The sequence below is a fragment of the Trachemys scripta genome, chromosome 10 (assembly GCF_013100865.1).
Source record: "Trachemys scripta elegans isolate TJP31775 chromosome 10, CAS_Tse_1.0, whole genome shotgun sequence".
Taxonomy (NCBI): Eukaryota; Metazoa; Chordata; order Testudines; family Emydidae; genus Trachemys; species Trachemys scripta.
Window position 1 is genome coordinate 22,026,850 of NC_048307.1, and position 24,338 is coordinate 22,051,187.

General features: G+C 38.4%; 1 protein-coding gene across 1 annotated transcript in view; it reads right to left on the minus strand.

The window, feature by feature from the left end:
- Positions 1–24,338, minus strand: part of PARN (poly(A)-specific ribonuclease) — a gene marked incomplete at its 5' end in the record, with an annotated part of 150,712 nt that overhangs the window by 56,949 nt on the left and 69,425 nt on the right.

Sequence of the window (24,338 nt, forward strand, 5' to 3'; positions counted from 1 at the left end):
CCCTGAATTACCCACATCCTCCCTCAACCCAGCCTGCTGAAAAAGTGTTGATGCCCCTAAACTCATTTTAAAAAGTGTGATACTATTCACAACTTAGTAACACACAAGTTTATTCAAGAGTGAATTATAATTGATCCATTAAATAACAATGACCACAGTATAATTGAACTTCAATATCCAGGGGGGAAGAATCTGGATCAAAATCTCTAACACTGCAACACAAACTTTTAGGAAGATGATTTTAAAATAGGGAATTATTCATGACTCTAAAGTGAAGAGAGGGAACTAAAATTCTTACACTAAGCACAAAGGCTACTTAAGCAGACCATGTCAGTTACAAAAAATATACATAACTAAGCAAAAAAGAAGCAACAGAAAAAACTTAAAAGGCAAGATTCAAGAAGTTATCTGAGACAAACCTGGTCTCTTTCAGGTAACGTAAACCCAACCCCAAGAGAAGTCAACAGAAAGGAGCATAAACTATGGAATGTAAAATGGGAATTAAGAGAATTAAGAAGAGCATTTGAAAAGCAAACAGCCAGACAAAACCAAGAAATGTTAGTGCATCAGAAACAGGAACTGGATCTGAAGACATTTAGGACTCTACAGGTTAAAACCAACCCACCTAATACGTTGAAAACCAATAGGCAGGCAATACAGATTCCAGAAATTAGTGTTGTATGTGCCTCACAGGTATCCTGGTTAGTAAAACAGGATGACATATCCTGTGTCACTTCGGATTATGGTGTCAAGTATCAGGGGGTAGCCGTGTTAGTCTGTATCCACAAAAACAAGGAGTCCGGTGGCACCTTAAAGACTAACAGATTTATTTGGGCATAAGCTTTCGTGGGTTAAAAAAAAAAAATGCCAGTAGGAGAACACTTCAGTCTTCCTGGACATTCTATAACAGATTTAAAAATAGCCATACTTGAACAAAAAAAACCTTCAGAAACAGATTTCAAATAGAAACTGCAGAACTAAAATTCATGTGCAAATTTAACACCATTAATTGGGCTTGAATAGGGACTGGGAGTGGCTGGCTCACTAAAAAAAGCAACTTTGCCTCTCCTGGAATTGACACCTCCTCATCAATTACTGGGAGTGGACTACATCCACCCTGATTGAATTGGCCCTGCCAACACTGGTTCTCCACTTGTGAGGTAACTCCCTTCTCTTCATGTGTCAGTATAATAATGCCTGCATCTGTAATTTTCACTCCATGCATCTGAAGAAGTGGGTTTTTTACTCACGAAAGCTTATGCCCAAATAAATCTGTTAGTCTTTAAGGTGCCACACGACTACTTGCTGTTTTTCAGATTATAGATTGATTTCAGGCACACTGAATATACTAATTTTGGTGGGAAAAAACTATGGATTATGACAGAAAGGGACAGAAAATACTGTAAATATGCCATTCTATAAATGGACGGTTTCTCTTCACATATAATGTTCTTGTTTCCTCTCTCAGAATTGATATATCAGAAAGAAGATTCAGAGATGGGAGACGGTAGTCAAAGGCACAGAAAACTTAGTCTTTTTCAATTTCTTTATGCAAATTTAAAGAGGAGATGAACAACAGGGGATAATGGCAATATATAAAATAAGCAGTACAGAGAAAGTTAAGGAGCTAGTACTAGCTACGGTCGGGCAAAGGATACTGGACTACATGCACCACAGATCAGACCCAACATGGAAACTGTTGCGCTCCAATTCAGATGCCTCAGCCAGTACTGTAACAGCACAATCTTCAAAGAAAATTCAGATTCTGGATATGCAGACCTGAATGTGGTACTGCAACCCACTCTCCATTTAAGGTTACTTTAAAGATGTTATACAAATACTTCTTTACACATTGACTTTATTCCTACGTATGTTTCAAGGTTCCTTTTTTTTTTTTTTTAAAGATGACAAATAAAATGGATAAAATGAAAGGAGTTAATCCAAACTGCAACATTTAAGTGACATAGCAAATGCTGCATTTGTCATGGCTATCAATCACATTCCTTAACCTAGAAAGGAGAAACAAGTGGGAAGTGATTGGCTGAGCTAAACTGAAATTGAATCACAACAAACAAAACCAAGTGAAAGTCAGGCAATCCCATCATTAACATAAAAGTGTCTTATGTACAAAGAAGTTAAATGACTAATGATAAAGAGTCAAGTGGCTATTAATGTTTAATTTCCTCACTCAGTAAACGTAACAGCTCAGATATTTCATCTCTGCAAATATCTTGAGTTTGAAAAGCCAGTATGATTGCTGTACACATGCAAAGCCACAACAAACAAGATCAAGACAGCTGCTTGAAAAAGCAATTTACTACTTTACTCCTAAGCATCATGAGTTAACTACCTCTTAAACTATTATGCAAAAACTGTGCTTTATATTCTTCAGCTGATAACTATTTTACTCTAGTTGCCAAGGCATGTGTCATTCTACTAGGGCAGTGTTTCCCAAACTTGGGACGCCGCTTGTGTAGGGAAAGCCCTGGTGGGCCGGGCCGGTTTGTTTTGTTTACCTGCTGCATCCGCAGGTCTGGGCGATCGTGGCTTCAACTGTTCGCTGCTCCAGGGCAATGGGAGCTGCGGGAAGCGGTGGCCAGTACATCCCTCAGCCCGTGCCGCTTCCTGCAGCTCCCATTGGCCTGGAGCAGCGAACCGCGGCCAGAGGGAGCTGTGATCGGCTGGACCTGCGGACGCGGCAGGTAAACAAACCGGCCCGGCCCGCCAGGGGCTTTCCCTACACAAGCGGCATCCCAAGTTTGGGAAACACTGTACTAGGTACTAAAACTATCGTCTCCCAACTCACTCTCAGCCTATGGGCAGGAAGTTAAAACATCCCCAACCTCCCTTTAAGTACCTAAGGTAAATAGGAAAAACTTTATATATAAATAAAAGAAATAGCATTCTGAGAGATCAGAAAGGCGCACAGTGGTTACACACACGTATGTCACATCAAAATGAAACTGGAAACCATTATGAAAAACATTTGTGTGTTCTTTTAATAAAGAGGTCTTATAGGCTTATAGGCTAAGGGCTTGTCTACACTACAAAATTAAATCAACTATCTAATTCGACCTAGAGCCCCCGAATTAATGAAGTCGATTGTGCATGGCACACCATGCTCATTGTCTCAACCGAGTGAGTCCTCATTAGCAGCACCTCCATCTATGCACAAAGAAGTGCATCGTGGGTAGCTATCCCAAAGTGCAACTTGCCGCAGTGTGTTTTGGGAAGTTTGTGCAATGACTCATGGGACCAAAACATTGTCGCAGGGGAAAATGGGAACATTGCATCGGCATCCCATGATGCCCTGTGCTCCCTCCCTCACTTCAACAGTAAACAACCCAGTGGTTTTTTGCGCCTTAAAACTGCCGCACGTACGCCATAACCCCAGACCCAATACCCAGAATTACTTGAATTCGATTAATAAATCAAAGATTAAACAATTTCAGGACTAAGTCAGAAATATAAAATGCCAACAAAAATGTTTTGACTGAGGGCAGCACTGGGAAAGCTTTGAACCAAAAATCCGTTTAGGGAAAGTTTAAAAACTTCACAAAAACCAAGAGCCCAGTCAGGCCATGCTAAGTTAATACTTCCATTTGTAAGGTGTCCATTATTGAATATTAAATTTAAATCACTTTAAGCCACTCTGTAAAAGAGACTGAAATATGATTGAAAAACTATAAACTGGAGATTTGTTTCAGAACTTTTCATAGGAACCAACCTGCACTAAATTACTAACAAGTGAAGCCATTACTAATTACACATCATCATCATTTTACCAAATATTATTAAAATTTAATTATGGAAGTTACTACTTTTCTGACGTTTGCCCATATTCCCATATGATTTAGTATTGTATATAGAAAACAGCAGTTGAAAATGCTAACTCTAGTCTTCAGCATTATTTTCTCAGTCCCCCTCCTCACCTGTGGTAACGAACTTTGGGTAATGACCGAAAGGACAAGATTGTGGGTACAAATGGCGGAAATGAGGTTTCTCTGCAGGGTGGCTGGGCTCACTTTCCGAGGCAGGGCGAGGAGTTCTGCTATTCGGGAGAGCCTTGGAGTAGAATAGACACTCCTTCAAATAGAGAGGAGCCAGCTGAGATGGTTCAGGCAGCTGATAAGGATACCATCTGGGAGGCTTCCTTTGGAACTCTACCAGGCATGTCCCACTGGAAGGAGGCCCCAAGGCCAACCCAGGACACGCTGGAGGAATAATATCTCCCCGGCTGACCCAGGAATGCTGGGGAATACCCCAGGAGGAGCTGGAACCTGTTGCAGAGGAAAGGAAGGCCTGGTCCTTCCTACTCTCCATACTATCACCGCAACTCTTGCCAGGAAAAATAGCATAAGGCAAAGAGAAAAATAATTTTCTCAGTTACAGCTATGCTTGTGACGTCTTAATTTCCTGGGCCATAAGGTTAGGCAATATCTTTTCTGTATTATACAATGATTTATTATGTCATTTCATAGCCAGCTTACATATATTAATACTGGGCAGCATCAGTTACATCTAGCCAAACATTTGCCTTTATGCACAGTCAGCATTTCTTTAAAACTGTGAAGCCTTCTTTTAAAAGGTTGGGTTCAGTTTGTATGTTTCATTCACTATCGGTTTGAGATTTTCATCAAACAAAAAATTATGCTTAGGTAAGTTCACCTGCTGACGCAGAATGCCTTACACAATGTTTACATTTGTAGCTTTTATGATTCAAGATTTTAACTTGAAAAGTAGCTTTTATTATAAGGAAAATATAGGTCAAACATTGTCACTGAATTAGACTGATGAATGCAAACATGTATACCATTAAGAGTGAGAAAAAGACACCATGTATCCTTCACATTGCACATACTTTCACGTTCTGAATATAAATATTTTGACATTCCAAAGGAACTACTGAAAAAATTTCCTCTTGGCAATGAAAACAGATGGATAGTACAGTCCATTAAATATTTTATACTGTGCATCTAAAATGTAGACTTTGTTCTAAAATGGTTTAAATTCTTAAAAGATCCAGTTTTCTTAAATACTGAAGGAATTCCAAGCATTTGACCTTTGCACACTGTTTAAATACTTCAGAGATTGAAACAGAAGCTGAGAAATAAATGAATCTATTCCAAAAACAGCCACACAATGGACCAGCTATAAAATGAAAGATTATCATTAAAGTTACATTTTTGCAATAGAGCATTATAAATGCCAGGGCCCTATATTTAAAGTGATCAGTCAACCAACCTTATTTTGTATACAATACATGTATCTAACTGAAGTGTTTAATAAAAATGAGGTGACAGCTGTGAATCTACAGCCAATGAAAAAGTGGTTTGTTTCATATTGATTATAGAAGTCTGCCCCTGTGTACCATAACAGTGAGTCTACAACAGGAAAAAATCAGACCTGTAATTCTCCACTAGTGATAACACTAGAAGCTGTAAAATAGACAGGGCACAGGCATTTTAGCAGTCATCTAACCAGAGCAACATTAGATAGTGATACATGTCTGGTGCCTGTCTCTACTACAGCTCCACCATTGAAGGATGATAGGTTCAACTTCTCCCAGGGTAGATTGACCCTGATTCAGTAAGCAATTCAGTTCTTAGTTACAGTCAAGTACTCTTGATTAGTTCAGTAAATGGACAAGTGCATTGCATCTCATATCCAGTGTTTACTGGTACAGAAATACTCCTGAAACTAAACACCAACACAAGTGCACCATTCAGAACATTTCTTACATCTCCAAAAGATCATTAGTATAATACTTTAAATTAACATTTAAGTCTATTCAAGTCTGGGAGCTAAAAGCCTTTCAAATATTTTGGAGCACATGTGTAACCAGACAAGAATCCTCAGCCTTTATTACTACTTGTAACAATAATTATATTGTTATAATTTATAAATTATAACTTATAAATATTGCTTATCTTTAAGGCATTTTACAGAAAGTGCTTGAGAATCACATCATCAAGTTCAGTAAATATCCTCTGGGTCCCTTTGCTGCCACTTCAGAAGCCCAATTGTCTGCAGGACTCAACCCCAGCTGCAGAATTTGATCAATTTTTTTAAAGTTTGCAATTATAAAACTTAGAAAAGAACCTTCAGAATATGAACTAATGTAGTGTCTCTGCCTGAGTCTGCAGATGGCTTCAAACAATAGTTCCGAGGTACACATAACAGCTTGCATTCACCATAATAGGAGAGGCGTTAACTTAAGTCTACTAATATCAAAATTATTTCACAGTTAATCACTGTAGCAGAAACACCCAGCTAACACATTTGCCGGCTACAGGATACAGCAGCAGGTACTATTGGAGATATCTTGGTGGTTGGTTTCTAGGGTTAGTTTTAACATGCTCAGCCATTATTCCCTCCCTTGGATTAAGTTGTCCCTCCCGCTACAGAGAGAAGCGATTCAACCTCCCTCCACAAACCTCCACAGCCTCTTGGTGCCATATCTCCAAACCACTGCCTGCCTTTTCCTTGGTGCCAGAAGCACTCAAAGCCATAATGTTTGTCAGTGGTAAAGATAATCTCTTCTATTATATTCAAGGCTCATCACTATGGTATACAAGTGCTTTTCAAAGACTGATGCGACTACTGTGGAACTTTTGAATTTCAAGCCTCAAGTGACTTAACTTATAAAATCAGTGAGTAACCAAGTTGAGATAAAACCCTGAAGTGCTGCTCTCAACTGGACTAAAGAAGTTTTTTACTTCATTTTGGGTAGCCATTTAAATTAGAGCCACATTACCTTACCACTCCAAACATATTCAGTCATAGGTACACAAATTACAAAGAGCAACAGACAAGACTCATAACCTTCTTATTTAGAGTCTGCAATAAAAAAAACGTATGCCCCAATCACAGCCTCCAATAGCCAGGTAAAGGAGAGGATTCACAAGACTGAAGTCCACTAGGATCCTTGCTATCCAGATTCTGAAAGTGGTCAAATTAAATAAAGATGCAATGGGAAATAAGATAGATAAATACAACGTAATGCCCACTTCAGCCATCTCAATCCCATTTGGCTCTCAGACCTTTACGAGCTCAAGAGGATTAACAATTCAAGTGAGAGTAGTGCAAAAAATATATCACAACTTGAGCTGTTGCAACTGCTCTAGTTCAATGTCCTCCTTCAGTCTAAATGAATTGGACTACCCAAAGCCCAAAGGAAGAAAACATCTGACACAGTAAATCCTGTATGTATCAGGATACCAACACATGGGACAATTTAATAGTTGCTCTTCACCTAGTACAAGTACATCAAATTGAAATTTTAAACATTTGAAAGCTGTGACCACCACACTCCTCAGATTCAGGACAAGGAAGGAGGAGAAGCTTGAAATAAAGAAAACTGCTTGCTACTGCCTGAAAAACAGCTAAACAGAAAAGGCTAAAGAAAAGGATGGGAACAAACCAAACCACCATTTGACTGCTGCCACCAAAATTTAAGATCTGGCAGCAAGGAGAAGGGGAAATGGCCAGCACATGCTCTGCTATAGCTTTGAACTGCCTCCAGAAATGAGGCAAACAGCCCATGCATAGCAGAATTGTGGGAGGCGCTGGGCTGCAGTATGATAAAATACACCCATACAACCTGACAGACTCAAAGTACTAAGGTACTAATGAATAGCTCAGACTGGTTACACTGCTCTACAGCCAAAATGCTTCTGAAATAAATGTAGTCAAACTTTACTAATTCTAGGGTCACTGAGAACGAAAATGATGCTTAAAATTTTTGATTGGTTCTAGTTTTCAAGATATGCTATTGGGTCAGTATATACGACCCTTGACTTGGGAACGGCGGAAGATAAGTGAGTTAGAAAGGGAAGGGATCTCAATTTAAACCAGAAATGACTAAAATACATTTTTGACTGGATCTATGAATAAATCTATGACTGGGTTTGGACAGTACTTGCTTTTTAGGCAAAACAATGAATGATGCAATCGGAAGCTGGTATTGCGTCATACATATGAATTGCATCATGTTATTCCTAGAAGTCATGGATGATGCAATCATAACGAAGCTTACATCACTCTGCTGAACAAATTGCCCTATATCCGCTCTAAAAATCATACAGTGTCGTGCTCTCTTATTTGTCAGTGTTTGATTTTGCAAAGGGACACATTTCTGTTTAGCCAAAGTGAGCAGAGATGCCTCGTACTTGTGTGAACAGTGCAGATAACTTCTGCTATGTTTGTGGTGAAGTGACTTTTGCATCACAAAAGTGCAGTATAACCACTATGGTTAAGAAAGCTTATCACCTTTATTTTTGCTGCAAAATTGGAGATCAGGACAAGAGGTGGGCCCCACACATATGCTGCAACACTTGTGCAAGAAATCTTCGCCAGTGGTTGAACAGGAGAAGGAAATCTATGCCTTTTGCAGTGCCAATGATTTGGAGAGAGCCAACAGATCATACCAGCAATTGTTACTTCTGCATGGTGCCTCCAGTTGGGAAAGGTGTGTCAAAGAAGAAAAAGTGGACTGTGCATTATCCAAACATTCCATCAGCTAAACGCCCAGTTCCCCACGGAGAAGGACTGCCGGTTCCTGATGCACCAGAATCATTCTCACTTGAGTCAGACGAGGAAGAGGATGAAACTTCTGGTCCTGAACCATCAATGTCATAGGACCCACATTTTCTCCCATCCTCCTCCTCTGAACCACACCTCATAACACAAGGTGAACTGAATGACCTTGTCAGGGATTTGGAACTAACCAAGAGTAAGGCAGAGCTGGTGGGCTCCAGACTATAGCAGTGGAATCTCCTGGCAGGTGAGGTTAGGGTTTCCATGTTCCGTGACCGTCAAAAGGATCTTGTCCCATTCTTCTTCATGGAAGGTGAACTTGTAGCCTGCAACAACATGGATAGTGTGATGGCAACCCTCAACATCGTTCACGATCCAGAGGAGTGGAGACTGTTCATTGAGTCATCGAAGAAGAGTCTTAAAGCTGTTTTACTGCATAATGGCAATGTTTTGCCATCAATTCCAGTTGGTCATGCAGTCCATATGAAGGAAACCTATGACAACATGAAACAACTTTTGAGGTGCATAAACTATGACCAACATCAGTGGCAGCTTTGTGGCGATCTGAAGGTTGTTGCTCTCTTGCTTGGTCTGCAGACTGGATACACAAAGTACTGCTGTTTTCTCTGCGAATGGGATAGTCGTGCAAGAGATTCCCACCACATCAAGAAAGATTGGCCACTCCGACAGTCATTGGAGCCTGGGAGGAAAAGTGTTCAGCATCCACCACTTGCTGAATCAAGGAAGATTTTGTTACCACCCTTACACATCAAACTGGGTCTGATGAAGAACTCTGTCAAGGCCACTGACAAAACACAAGCAGCTTTCAAGTACCTCAGTGGAAAATTTCCAAGGTTAAGCTAAGATAAAGGAAGGTGTCTTTGTTGGTCCTCAGATTCGTGAACTTCTTCAAGATGATGCATTTGACCACGCACTGCGTGGCAAGGAAAAGACGGCATGGAAAGCTTTCCAGTTAGTGGCAATAAATTTTCTCGAAAACAACAAGGCAGACAACTACAGGTTGTTGGTGGAAAACCTCCTCAAGGCATACAAAAGCCTGGGTTGCAAAATGTCACTAAAGATACATTTTTTTGCACTCTCATCTAGATTTTTTTCCACCAAACTGCAGAGCAGTGAGCAACGAGCATGGTGAGCGATTTCACCAGGACATTGCAACAATGGAGAAATGCTATCAGGGCAAATGGAGCCCATCAATGCTTGCAGACTATTGCTGGACAGTGACAAGAGATGCTCCATTTAATGAATACAAGAGACAAGCCAAGAAGCTCTGAATAGACACTGAATCGACTAAACTATGTACATAATAGTTTTTTGCCTTTTGTTTCATAATAAATTTTATTTATATAACCCTTTTGCTGATTTTTAAAGTGTTACATAAACAGGACAGGTGAAATATCATGTAAAGCAACCATAAACACATGAAAAGACCTAGGTTTACAATTTATGATTAAAACTATCTACACAATATACATAGACAAAATGTAAAAACTTAAAATATCTTCGAAACAGTAGCCAGTTGTTTTAATTGTCATATTTGAATTCAACACATCAAAATACATAATAAATAGCACATTTTATCTCTGAAGCAGACGACTTCTCAAAAATTGTAGACCAGTGTTATTGAATTATTTCTGATTTCTTATGCTTAAAGCTCAATTAAAATAGATATCGATTAGATTTTGCTTTAAAGCTGTACCAGGTGCTGAACTCTTTCCTCCATCTCACCCCCACTATTCCCAGACTACCTAAATGTAGTCTAAACGTACAACTCAAGATTCCTACAAAGCAAAACTCACTCAGATTCTCCAACAGTACTTATTTACATGTGAACTTCTGCAAAGGAGAAACTAGCTTCATAAACAGATGAAGCTGGCAACCATTCAGAAACAGAATAATCTAATGTAACTGGTTAGAGAGAGCTGAAGACCCTAATATTATATGCCAAGAATTTGTTTTGAAGTTTTTTCCTATATTGCCAACTGACATCCCAAATTAATAATCCCACATATATATTGGTTTGTTCTTTTAACCAAACGTTTAAACAGTAAAAAACCCAAACTTAATATTTAATGGAAATATCTACTAACACAGGTGGTGTAGTCGTCAATCAATGTACCTTCTTTCCTATCATGTAAAAAGCCTCCCATATATGCAGTAAGAGAAATAGCAATGGTCAGTCAACAACCAAAGTGCTTTCTAATTAAGCAGCTGCCTCTAATTGGTGGCTACAGATGGTAATTGACTATATTGTAGGTTGCATGCTCGGAGGTGAAGGAAAGGTTGCATAATGAGGTAAAGCTCAATTATTCTCCAGAGAACACATGTAATTCAAGGAACAATTTTTATTAGAATATGTATAAAGAAATAGATTAAAGAAATCTAAATCACTGTATTTTAGAGCTACATTTATTTGCAATTAATTTGGAAGTGTAATGAATTAACACCAAATAGTTTCAGACAAATGTATGTTAAGATAGAGCCAGATAGGAACTAGAATTTATAAAAAAAATCTTCTAGTCCGATTTAATGTGAACCATGTAAGCAAACAATGTCATGTGACCAGTTTAACACAAGGAGGATCATAAGGCAGATAAAAGGGTGTCTTCAACGAAGAATATCCGAGATATAAAGTGCACTGTTAACATACTGTAATTCCAGAGAAAATCTCAGCATTACAAAAAAACTATTGCGACAATAAAGGTTTTTGCTTGTTCCATTGCATCATAATATAGAATTATGTCAAGAAGCTATTAGTCTTCAGTCACTTGAATGATTTAGTTGGTTGAACATTCTTGGGTACTTTATAATAGAAAGAACAAAACTGTTCAAAAGCAAAAGAGTTTCTCAATGTTTCAAACCAGGTAGAATGTGGTAATGCTTTGCAAATTTCAAATAGGTTCATATACTGCCTATAAAAATAGTGCCCCATCCTGTTTGCTTTCCGTCAAAATATTTCTCCAACATGTAAAGATTTGTCAGTCTTTGGAGGGCAACAGAAATGCTTAAAAATTAGCATGTTTTTTACATTGAGCCATATGGGATTTGAAAGTAAATTTTACATTTCTTAAAGAAGATAGAGTTCATATGCTCTCCCATTTATCAAGTATTTTTTACTATGCATTACAGTTACCAGTATTGATATTTCTTCTTTCAGAAACCGATCAGTAGTTTATATATCACTGGGCTTCACAGATACAAAAGCTTTATTGCTTCACACTTTTATGCTGGATTTTAGTTCATATTGAACTGTTACATCCGGAGCTAAAACGTTCCCAGCATGCAGATAAGCAAGCTTTCAGTTAATCTGAAACCCTCAAATCTACAGTTAACAGGGTTACAAGTGACAGAAATAGAACCAAGGAGATGAAACAGAAAACTTCACATTAACAAAAATCTTTCTTTTAGGTACTGTAAATGTAAAGTGTGACTTTGTATTAATGTATTAAAAATAATTTGACATAATGGATTAATCTGAGATGTCATTTAAATAATCTGTATGTGTTATGGTGTGAAGACTTGAAAAATTAAAAAAAAATCCTCATACAGAAGTTTAAACTAAGAGCTCAATCCTGCAAATTAATCTGATCCAAAGAAGCAAAGGTCCACCTGCTCAGATCCAATTACAACCCTGGAGTTTAATATACTAGCCAGATTTTTCTAGAAACTGGTGACAGATTTACACACACACACACACACACACACACACACACACACACACACACACACACACACACACAATCTGTATTGCAAGCAGCATTGGTGAGTACTACTATAACCAGAATAGTGAAAACTGACATTTCTGCAATTTGAAGTATATTCAGAACTTTTTAAACTAACCTGGATGAATGCAGTATTCCCTTTGTTATTCTGATATTCTTAAATGAGATTGCTGGAATATATTTCCATTTTATGCTGCTACAAAATCTTCAGTTTTTAAATGTGGCACAGAATTATGTCAATACACACCCTTAATATCTTCAGTACAGTTAAGTGAATTTTGAAATTTGGTAAGGGATATTTAGAGCCGTCTGATCCCAATTAAGGGTTAAGAGATGGTTGATCTTTGTGTCCCTGGAAGGGGCTGAACTTCTTTCCCTGCTCTTGCTGGTAATAATGGAAGTGACCTAAATTTTGGAGGTGTAACTCCTAGTTTTCCAACCCAGCAATGCTTGACAGGAATCAGCCATCCACTGAAACAATAAGCACATAAAGGTGTATGTTTCCACGAAAATCATAAGCAGCTAAACAATTAATATTGACATTAAGATTGATTTAAGTGAGTGGGGCAGATTTATACTTCAGGGCAATTATTCAGGATGTCTGATGCCTCAGGTAGACAGCACTTCAGTTTAAGAATAAATTTATTTTTTTAATGTTTTTTGACTGTGTCTAACTTCATACAGACTTAAATCTTCAAATAATTGCTTAGATTCTGCGCAGATTCCAGAGCCATGAAATAAAAAAAGAAATGGGATTTCAACTGTAATAAGCATGAGCGGGTTAATAAATCAAGTGTGGTTACATTCCCCTGAGGAAGAGAACACAAAAATGTTTAACAGCTAAAGTATTAATGCCATAGTTTATGCTCTAGTCTACCACTGAGAAGTGGACGCTTCTTGTACTAGGAAGTGACAAACTACACTAAAATTCTCCCATTCTCTAAGTAATTATGTCTTAACCATCCACCACATATTTTGCAATCATATTCTTGTACATAACTAAAGTCTCTCTCTAAAGTATTCTCCAACTTGGACAACTCAATTTGCTACAAAGTATATTCAGTTATGTACCAATACAAAAATCTGTCAATCTAAGTTTTCATGTAATATTTAGTATCTTCCTTGCTCTCCATATTGGTTAAAATGCCATCAGCACTGCATTACTTATCCAATATAGCATATTGAAGATAGTTCATTACGCGTGAAGCATATTTCCAGATTTTATTTTGAGAGGCAGCTTTTCTATAACGCATTATGCAAAATGAAGTGGGGACTATCTTAAAAACACTGACTGGAAGAAAAAACGGATTCAACAGGGGACTTTGAAGGTGTGAACTCAGACAAGGATGTGAACAATTCACTGTCGAGGATTTTAACAGCAATCCATGTGGACTAAAGATTTTGAGAGCTTTGTTGATTTTAAAGTTAAATAAGATCTAAAAATGAATTTCAAAGGGTGTAGCTGTTTGACATAACCTTCGTTTATCACAGCATTAGGGCTCTGGTGTGATTAAATTTAGAGTATTTAATAGTGATTATATTAAGAAGTTAGTGCTCCAAATAAGAACTCATCAGTTACAAACCAAGGTTAATTCATTAGGTACATTTAAACTTGTTCTGCATTTTTCTACTTCAGTATAAAAGCCTTAAGGAAGTGATGCTCATGTATGATAGCCATTAAAAGCAAGAAATACTAAAATCAATACAACTAGCTAGCTAATCTTCTTAAAATATTCAGTATCCACCCAGGATACATTTAGACCAAAAACTGTTACAGTAGAGAAGTGATAAAAATAAGTTTCATTCCACCACAACTACAGCTCACAAAATATGTGAAATCCTGAGCTCTGTGACTGACCAGAGAAAATAGGTTAACTGTCTGGACCATAAGCTCATATATTTGTTTTTATGAATACTCAATGTTCAAGTTTTAAAAGAACGAAACCTGTTAGTGGCTGAAACCAATCATATTCAAAATGAAAAATGCAAGAATTCTAAATATACTCCAGGAAATGTAAATTCTAACTTCAGAAATTTAAGATAACTACAGTCTCTATAAAGAAAACTGAAAATAAAATTAAGGACAATCAGGCCTTGGCTACACTTACCCGGTAGTTCGACGGCTGGAAATCGAACTTCTGGGTTCGACTTATCGCGTCTAGTCTGGACGTGATAAGTCGAACCCGAAAGTGCTCGCCGTCGACTGCGGTACTCCAGCTCGCCGAGAGGAGTACCGCGGAGTCGACGGGGGAGCCTGCCTGCCGCGTGTGGACCAAGGTAAGTTCGAACTAATTCGAACTAAGGTACTTCGAACTTCAGCTACGTTATTCACGTAGCTGAAGTTGCGTACCTTAGTTCGAATTAGGGGGGTAGTGTAGACCAAGCCTTGATGTGCAAATTGAATTACATCTGAATCTGATGCTGTTCTTTACACGAAAGATTTATACAGCAATTCATCCCCACATATAAAGTCTCACATAAAAATGTTTATATTCACTTACATTTGAAAGTCATTTACTGATATAAAGGGAACCCAGAGTCTGACTCACCTTCAAAGGAGAAATGGTGGCAAGTATCTTCTGTATGTTTATTAAGGTAGCAGACCAAGAACACACACTGAAGCGACAATGATCTTGTGCTCCCTCTCCTGGATATACCACAGCAGTGAACAGTCACAGACTTATGCACGTTATGTTAAAATTGAAGATGCTATTGCATTACGGAGCCACCAGTGCCCATTATGAACCAAATCAAGGTTCACCAAGAGGTGTATTTAAAAAGGCAACAAACACCTAGTTCTAGTCACCAATTCAGAGCTAGCAAAAAACTTCAAATTCAGACAGAAAATACTAGTCACAAAACCAATTTGTAAAGAGACTTGAGTCCTTTGGGTAGGGAATGCAAGCAATGTATAGCATGAACAAGCAGATTAGGTAACATTTTAAGATTAAGTTAACTCCACCAATAGCACTGATCCTCTCTACATCTGAAATGAAGATGTTTTCTCCCACCTATAAAGTGGGAATACCAAGACAGTTACTCAACACCACAGAGCAAGTCAGTTGCAGAGACTGTATTAGACCTATAGGTTCCTGACTCCTACCCTAACCTCTAATAATTCAAGGTGATTGAAGTCTCTCCAACTGCTACATAGAAAAAAAGAGCAGACAAAAATACACCCTGTAGCACATTGTCTATGGCCAGAGGGGACCACATATCTATAACCTGAAGTTATGAAAGCTGAAAGAGGATGAGATATATAGCTCGACATAACAGCATAAAAAAAAATCTTGAAAATAAAATTCCAAGCAATCAGAACATTATGACTTCAAAATACTCTCCTTTAAGAAGATGGAGCTACACAGACTAATACTTCAAAACAGTGGACTTAAAATTTTGTTTTAACATCTATAGTTCAAAACTGAATAAAATGACACGGATGGAATAGAAAAAAAATTACAAGACACATGTCTGATTCACTGGTGCTCAGTCTATCAGTGTGTACTTCAAGCCTGGTCTACAGTGAAATCATTTTAAGATTTTGAAAGAGTTTAGTACTGTAACTTTATTTTAGCATAGTATAACAAAGGTTAAAATAGTTTAACCATCCATCAAAGACAGCAATAAGGGATTTACCTGGATTTGAAGGTGTGAATTTTATTTAATAATAATTTTAATTAAGAAGATTTCATCTGGAAATAATTGACACTTTATAGTAGAGTCACAAAATGCGTAAACACCTGTAAGTCTCTTCACACTTCTGTGTGCATCACTAAATAGGAAGCATGTATGTCTGAAAAGTCATTAAAGAATGCTGACACAGACATCTAAGACATAAGCCAAATCAGGCCATTTTACAAATACAGAAATATCTTAACATGCTATATCATTTAATTCAACTCCCAATTGTCAAGAGGAATTTATGCCCAATCTTCTATATATCCAGAGTTCCTGTTGCATATATACTCTAATGCAAGATCTGAACCAGTCAGACAGCTCTTCCGAATTAAGTGTCACCTCAACCAGTGTTGAATTGCAAAGTGTATTCTGGTTGGTGACTTTCCAAGGTTATTCTTCTCTTGAGCACAGAAGATTTAGAAGCATTTTTAGATATACTCAGGTTAAGGAATAGGACTACAGTAACTCCTTGCTTAACGTTGTCCCAGTTAATGTTGTTTCGTTGTTATGTTGCTGATCTATTAGGGAACAAGCTTGTTTAAAGTTGTGCAATGCTCCTTTATAACATCGTTTGGCTGCTGCCTGCTTTGTCCACTGTTTGCAGGATTCTCTGGAAGAGCTTCCCCTCCTTGTGGGGATTAGAACCAGGGGGGCCAATAGCCTCCCCCACCCCCCCATCAGCTCCCCTAAATCCCTGTAAGTTATGTGGCTTGGCAGCTGCCCAGAAGCAGTTCAGCTGTCCCTCCCCACCTCCCCCACCGTGCTGCTCCTGCACTGCCCTCTGCCTTGGAGCTGCTTCCTGGGGGAGGGAGGGAGAGGGGTACTGATATCCAGATGTCTCCCTGCTCCTGTCCCCCTCCCCACTCTGTACCCCTTCTCCACAAAGTGGAGGAGGGGAACAGGGCTCAAGGACAGAAAGTAGGGCGCCTGCTGGAAGCTGTTGCTTCCTGTCTGAACTGGTTGATCTGCTTAAAAGGGCAATGTACTTGAAATGGTGTCAGCATACTTAAAGGGGCAATGCATGTCTCTCTCTCTCTCTCATGCATGCATGCACCCCCCAGCACTTTGGAAAGTCAGCACCTGCGCAGCCATGCATGTGCAGTCAGGAGGAGAGAGTGGTGCACTCCAGCTGGATAGCGTGGGCTCATCACAATGTTCAATTTTTGAAGTGTTTGCAGCTACTGCCCTACATTTATTGTGTTTACTCCCTCACAATCATTCATCACTGTGTACAATATTAAACTGTTTGTTTAAAATTGTTTAAAACTTGTACTGTATATGTATGTCTTGTCTGGCAAAAAAAATTCCCTGGAACCTACCCCCACCCCCATTTACATGAACTCTTATGGGGAAATTGGATTCCCTTAACATAGTTTCGCATAAAGTCGCATTTTTCAGGAACATAACTACAACATTAAGTGAGGAGTTACTGTACATGTTTATTTCTATGTGGTTAATTATTTAAAAAATGAAGCTCACTAAATCACCAGCATAGCAAGAGACCTTTATTACCAAGTAATTCATGAACAAAGGAATTAAAATGAGCCTTATTTGAAATGAAAATAGATAAAGAAAAAGATAGGATCCTCCTGAACATTCTGCAGGCACTGCTTGCTCTCTCCACCTCCTCTACATGGTATCCTTTCACTTGGTTTCAGTGAGCATAACTAAAAAAGGCATGCAAATAGAACCCACAGGCTTTATACTGTAGTATTTGACTTTCTTGCACAAAGAAAGGGAGAGAAGCAGTGGGGAGAAACAAGGATTTTTGTTTGAATACTCAGTCCCTGCAAATATGCAGGGCCTGGCAACTCAGCTACAAGGGCCCAGAAATATCCAGAAGCAGAGTGTGGCAACTATGAGATATGCACAGCAGCAGTTTCTGAAGCTACGTAAGAAGTTTTAATTTAGGGCAAGCAGTCTTGCAGGTCCCCCACTCATTCACTGAGACCTGAGCCAATCAGTGCTCAGGGGCAAGGTAATAAACATAGGAGATAAAGACTGTCCCGGGGACTCAGCAGCTGACAGACACAGGACCAAGAGTGGTATTTGTTGTAAGGGCTGGGTGCCAATTCCCGCAACACTCTGGACACAGGTGAATGCTATTTCAGCTTACTTATTAGGGAAGCCCTCCATTAGGAGAACGTTTGATCCACTGCAGTGCACTATAGAAAAAGGACGAGCTGGAAGGGGAGCATTTTTATCCCTTAAAGCTACATAGTCTGTGGAAGTTACATTTAGCTGTTAGCCAACTGCTTTTAACTGGGATTTTGTTCCAGTTAAAGATAAGAGGGAAGATCTTAGTGAGTTGAAAGACTGTACTCAGAGTAGTTATCACCTCTTCTCTGTCAAACTGGGAGGGTGTATCTAGTAGGATCTTGCAGGGGTCAGTCGTGGGTCCGAAACTATTCAATATTTTCTTAAATGATTTGGATAATGGAGTGCAGAGCACACTTATAAAATCTCTGACGATACCAAGCTGGTAGGGGTACCAAGCACTTTGGAGAACAGAATTAGAATTTAAAACGATGTCGATAAATTGCAGAACTGATCTAAAATCAACATTGAATTCGTACTACACTTAGGAAGGAAAAAATCAAATGTGCAACTACAAAATGGAGAATAACTGGCTTGGTAGGATCTGAAAAAGAGCTGGGGTTAGAGTGGATCACAAATTAAATGTGAGTCAACAATGTGATGCAGTTGCAAAAAAGGCTAATATTCAGAGGTGTATTAACAGGAGTGTTGTATGTAAGAAATGGGGGGTAATTGTCCCATGCTACTTGGTTGGTACTCGTGAGGCCTGAGCTGGAATACTGCATCCAATTCTAGATGCCACGCTTTAGGAAAGGTATGCACAAATTAGAGACACTCCAGATGAGAGCAGCTAAAATTATAAAAATGTTTAGAAAATCTGACCTATGAAGAAAGGATAGTTAAACTGTGAAAAAAGCTTCCAAGGCAGTTTGTGGAGGTTTTTAAGAACAAAGTTGGAGAAACACCTCTCAGGAATGGTCTAGATTTACTTGGTCCTGCCTCTGTACAGCAGGCTGGACTTGAGGACCTCTGAAGGTGCCTTCCAGCCCTACATTTCTATAACACTATGATATTCTTAACTAGCTTAACTCATCTTATGGGGATAAGATACAGCCCTCCAGAGTGATAGCCTTATAGAAATCTAGGGAATAACTATTTTTATATGCTGATCTTTGCCAGTTTAGATACAGGCTACAGATTTGTTTCATCAGCATCTGAGTCCAGTCAACTATTAACCCAAAGACTGGAATGCTACTAGCTGTAAGGATCCTCAGAGTTGCTTGCTAACAAGACTCTTAAGTGTTTGGAGAAGAACAGAGATGCTGCCATTTTTCTCAAGCTCTGAAGAATCCAGGTGACACACTACATATGACCACACTACAGAAAGGGAGAAATCATCTCTAAGAAAATCAGAGGGAAATGTGTGTGCTAAAGTACAGAACTGTAGGTGTTATGTTGAAACTTTGCATTTAAAATGTATAACAGTAACAGTAACAAAGAGGAGAAGTTTGTATAAGGACCGATAACTTACAAATATTCCAAAAAAAAAGCATTTGTGTGTGTATTAAAGTTTTGTTTACTATAGGAACTGTTATTTTAGAGTTGCATTCAGAGTTTACATACAGAAGCCCTGAGATTTAATTGTGTAATGCTTTCTGGACAATTCTAAAAAGACAGAATTCTGGCCTGTGCTTCAGCAAAAAGTTAAGCTGAGGTCCAAGGAAAAGGGAATGCAAGAGTTAAACATAATAATATCTCAGCACCCTCCTCTCTGCTGTCCCGCCTGCCTGCCTATAAATATAAATTAGAGAGAGAGAGAGAGAGAGAGAGAGAGACAGCCAAACACACTAGATCAGAAAAGAGCTGGGCCCTAAAAATGAGCGAGAATGGTTTTCAACCACTCCATCCTCATATTTGAGCCAAACCCTATCTTGGTATTCTAACAGCAAAAAAGTTTTCCCCAGACTTTTCCCAAAGAGCCAAATTAAAACACCTTCCAGGGCGGATCCTCCTTGTGAAGTTATTTTACTAATGCTAGGGACATTTAGTTTCCAAATTAACTGACTATTTTGATGGGAGTTGAAACAAAAAACAAAACAAAACACCTTTAAGTTTTCAGGGTAGAAGACAAAATTCTTTAAAAATTCCAAAACCAGACAAGAATCCATAGAAACTAGGCTTAACACTTATGTAGTCAATGAAGATCTGAGAAATGTTACAACTCAGATGTTGGCTGTAGACAAACTTGGCACGCATTATTTTTTATATGCTCCAGAACACTGTGTACTAGCCAGAATGTTGGAGAAGTTAGTGTTATGATTTACATAGTGGAGCCTCCAACAGTGTTTCATCAACATTTATGCTTAGTTATTTAAAATGTACTCCATACAAAACTGATGAAAAATAAGATGGACTTATTAGCATGCAGGACTCTTTTCTTTAGTAGATGTTTCCCCTCAAAATATGGATGTTCAAGACTTACAGCTAGTTCATTTTTGCTTGGGGAGTTTTGTTAAATAAACTTCAATGCCATATTTGAACTCCATCACTAATTACACGGCATGTTATTGGATTTATCAGATGCCTCAGTAGTGAAGGAAGTGCCAGGTCATAAGGAACACACTTTTCCATAATTTGAAATACCTATACTTTTATTCTGGTTATTTTAGATTAAGAAGATTATGTGCCTCATTTGGATGACTTAGAGGTATCAGATACTAAAAGTGAGCACTGTAAATTGAGAGGTCTGCAAGTGAATTAAGTGAAACCAATAGGCTTTTCAACAACGCTCAAATAGGTAGTTTCATTAAAACTAATTTATATTTTTAAAATATCAGACAACCATAAAAAGCTACCTCATGTAGGACACAAAAAAAATCTAACCTGCATACAAGTAGCATAGCATTTTCTACATACATGAAAAATGGTCTGAGCCAAAGGTCCAAATACTAAATCAAATTCTTCAGAGTTTATAAGACAAAGGTGTTTATCAGTTATAATCAATTACTACTTTTTAAGCTCATGTTACACTTATAGCACTTCAGAAAATACTTTTTAACATAAGGATGTGAAAGGGTCCTTTAAAATTAAATTGCTAGCTATTCATAGCCCCTTGTAAGCGGAAAACCAAAATCTGCTCCCTTATCAAGATGTTTCTCTTCCATCATGTGCATGCTGACTGGCATCACTCATGTAGTCTGAGTTGCTAGCGTAGAATTAAGCCTTTTGCTATCATCAGATAAGTTACACGACTGAAAAAACAGATCAGACAAGATACGTCAAATTTCACATCTACCCACAAGTCACAAACTGAGCTCTACACAACTGTTCAACTACCAAGAACAAAAATTAATTTTTGCTATAGGCACATAAGCAGAATGACCTCACCTCACATAGGAGGTGGGGGGCATTGTTTGGCTTGTAGGAAAAGGTTGTGGCCACTTTAAAGGCTAGATAGCCAGAGAGTGACTTGTTGCAGCAGCTTCAGACTAGGTCAGCATGGAGACACTGCCCCATCCCTCCTCCCAGTCACTGGAAGAGAAGGGATTATTTAGGTCCACGCCAGAGCAGGAAAAGCCCATGTGGGTAGTTTAATACCAGGCTTTGTCATAACCTACTGTGGGCATTATGCTAATAGCTCCTTTCACAGGCGGCTGTGAAGGAATTTTTTCCCTCACTGCAGACTGGCCAAGGTGAGGCTTATTCATCTTCCCCACAGCAAGTTGGGGGCATAGTTTGGGAAGACATGAAACAGGGGTTAGGCTATGATATCAACTCATTACATAGGTGTGGGGCAGATGTCCAGCACAGGGAAGGGATATGGTGATCAGATAAAAAGGATTTAAAGGAGTAGAAATAAAAAAGGACTTGGGGCTCTTATGACTGGTATGGCAGAGAGCCAATCCCCCTCCTTCATATTGTTTTGAACAGTGCTTGTGAGAGAAGTAAATCTTTTCATACAGGCCTCTCCAAATCTAAGTTAAAGTGCACCAGGAAACTTTTAGTGTACACAAGCAAGGCCAACATAGACCAGTTCATGAATGATGATCTAAGTTTGTCTAAACAGTGCGCTTTAGAAATCCCATCCCCGCAGCGTGCATTGCTGCACTACATAGACAAGCCCTTATATCATCTCCCATCATGATTATATTGCAAACTCCTCTTTCCATCCTCTCCAACACATGCAGTTCCCCTCCAGCCACTAATATTACCTTTCTTTCTCAGTCTGATTATGACTATACCTGTACAGGATCATGTCTGTTTAGGAGCTGAAAACGGGCCTCAAAATATGGTTGGTATGTTCAGCACATATCTTGTATACAAGAATAATCTATTGGATGCTACCTATAAATTTCACAATTTTTGCTTGGTTATGTTTTTATGAAGATATTCACACATTTTCTATTATGCCAATTAAACTTTGCCTTATTTAAGGTATTTGAAAGCAATGGTAGAGATTGCATGGAGGACAAGAACTATTACCCTGAGAAAATAAATTGATCTAACATTGCAGATGTTGAAGAGGCTGGCACATGGCAGTGCAGGTATGGGAGAACCAAAAAGACCTTTAGATGCGCAACACAAGGGGTCACTAGTTCTTACTGGATGTTAAACACAGCCTTTGGACAGTATAAAAAAAAACATGGAACTCTTATGTGTTTTGAATGACTGACTTTTGCTGCCAAGCTGAGTGTTATAGAAACAATTAGCTATTTAAAAGAATTTATGGGTTAGGGGAGGAAGAAAGCAGGAGTGGCACTAGAAAAGAGATTGCTAGATATCCAGTTCCCTGCTCCCTGTATAGGGGTTGAGATTGTTGGTCAAAGTACATTTTATGCCCACTTTTGACTTCAGAAAGTGGCGCAAGAATTTAACTCCTGCCAAGTATTCTGAAAAGACTTCCACTTATGCTATGCTAAACACAGTTCTCAATTGCATGCATGAAATTTTCTATAGATCTAGCATTTATGCATTTCATCTATTTGAAGACAGAGCTGGGGCTTATTCTGTTTTCTTTTAAGTGATTAATAACATTTCTAACTTTCTGGTGAACACTGTTCTGCTCTATTTCAAAACGGAGAGGACAAAGCACACACATTCATCTAGCACTATATTCTTTTAATTAAGCATGTGCATTGGCTTTATAAAATAGAAAATAAGATAGTATTCTTTGTTACCTTTTCACATACAAGTAATCCAAGCACATGAAAACTGACTTGAGCAAAATGTAGTAATGTGATATATTTCTATAACTTTTTATAGAAAAAATAAGCTACTAAAGGTAAAGTTACACAAGTTAGAAAGTTTTCATTGTGTTGTAGTGATTGCTATCTAACTCTCATGTGGTAACACTATGGTGCCAAGTAACTCAGCCTCCAATTTACACACTTTGAAATTTAAAAAAAACAAAAACAACAAAAAAAAAAAAACTGTCTACAGAGTATAGGTCAGTTATGAATTCCATTTGCAATGTCCACATTTTATCTCAAACCTTTGCATTTTGCTGCAGAACATACTTAAAGTTTATATATATATATATATATATATATATATATATATATATATATATACACACACACATACATACATACATATATATACATACATACATACATACAAGCAGTGTTTTTGTAGCCATGTTGGTCCCAGGATATTAGAGACACAAGTTGGGTGAGGAAATATCTTTTATTGGACCAACCTGAATTTGTGACAGAGATGAGCTTCGAGCTTACATAGAGCTCTTCATGATCTGAAGAGTACCGTGTAAGCACGAAAGTTTGTCTTTGTCAACAACACAAGTTGGTCCAATAAAAGATCTCACCCAACTTCTCTCTAACACACAACTGGTGTAACAGTAAACTGTACTTTGTTCCCCTTAGCTATATTCTGAATATCTTGACTTAATGGCACCTACTGGCAGCATCTAACATTAAGAGACTGGAATTTTTATAAGAATACCTGTAGTTTATAAAGCCACTATCAAATCTAGCAGAAAGGAGTTTTTATCGGTGCATTTTGTATGTGACAGATACACAAGTCATTAACTTTAAGTGCATGTGTATTACTGCTCTTTGTAATTGTAAACTTATTACAAACAATCTACACTCTTTGGGGTTATGCTTTACAGCTTTTAAAAGCAAATGAGAGTAAACAAATTAGTTTTCAAACTATTGTGCAGAATTTGCACGCACACAATTAGTTGGGGAGCCTCTCTCTGCTGTCCAAGTTTGAAATACTCAAAGAATGCATGTAATTCAACTGAATTACTTACATATCTTTAAGACACTGCTGGGGGGGTTGACAGCAATGAAGGCAGCCTGTTGGCCAGGGTGCAGGGAGAGGGAG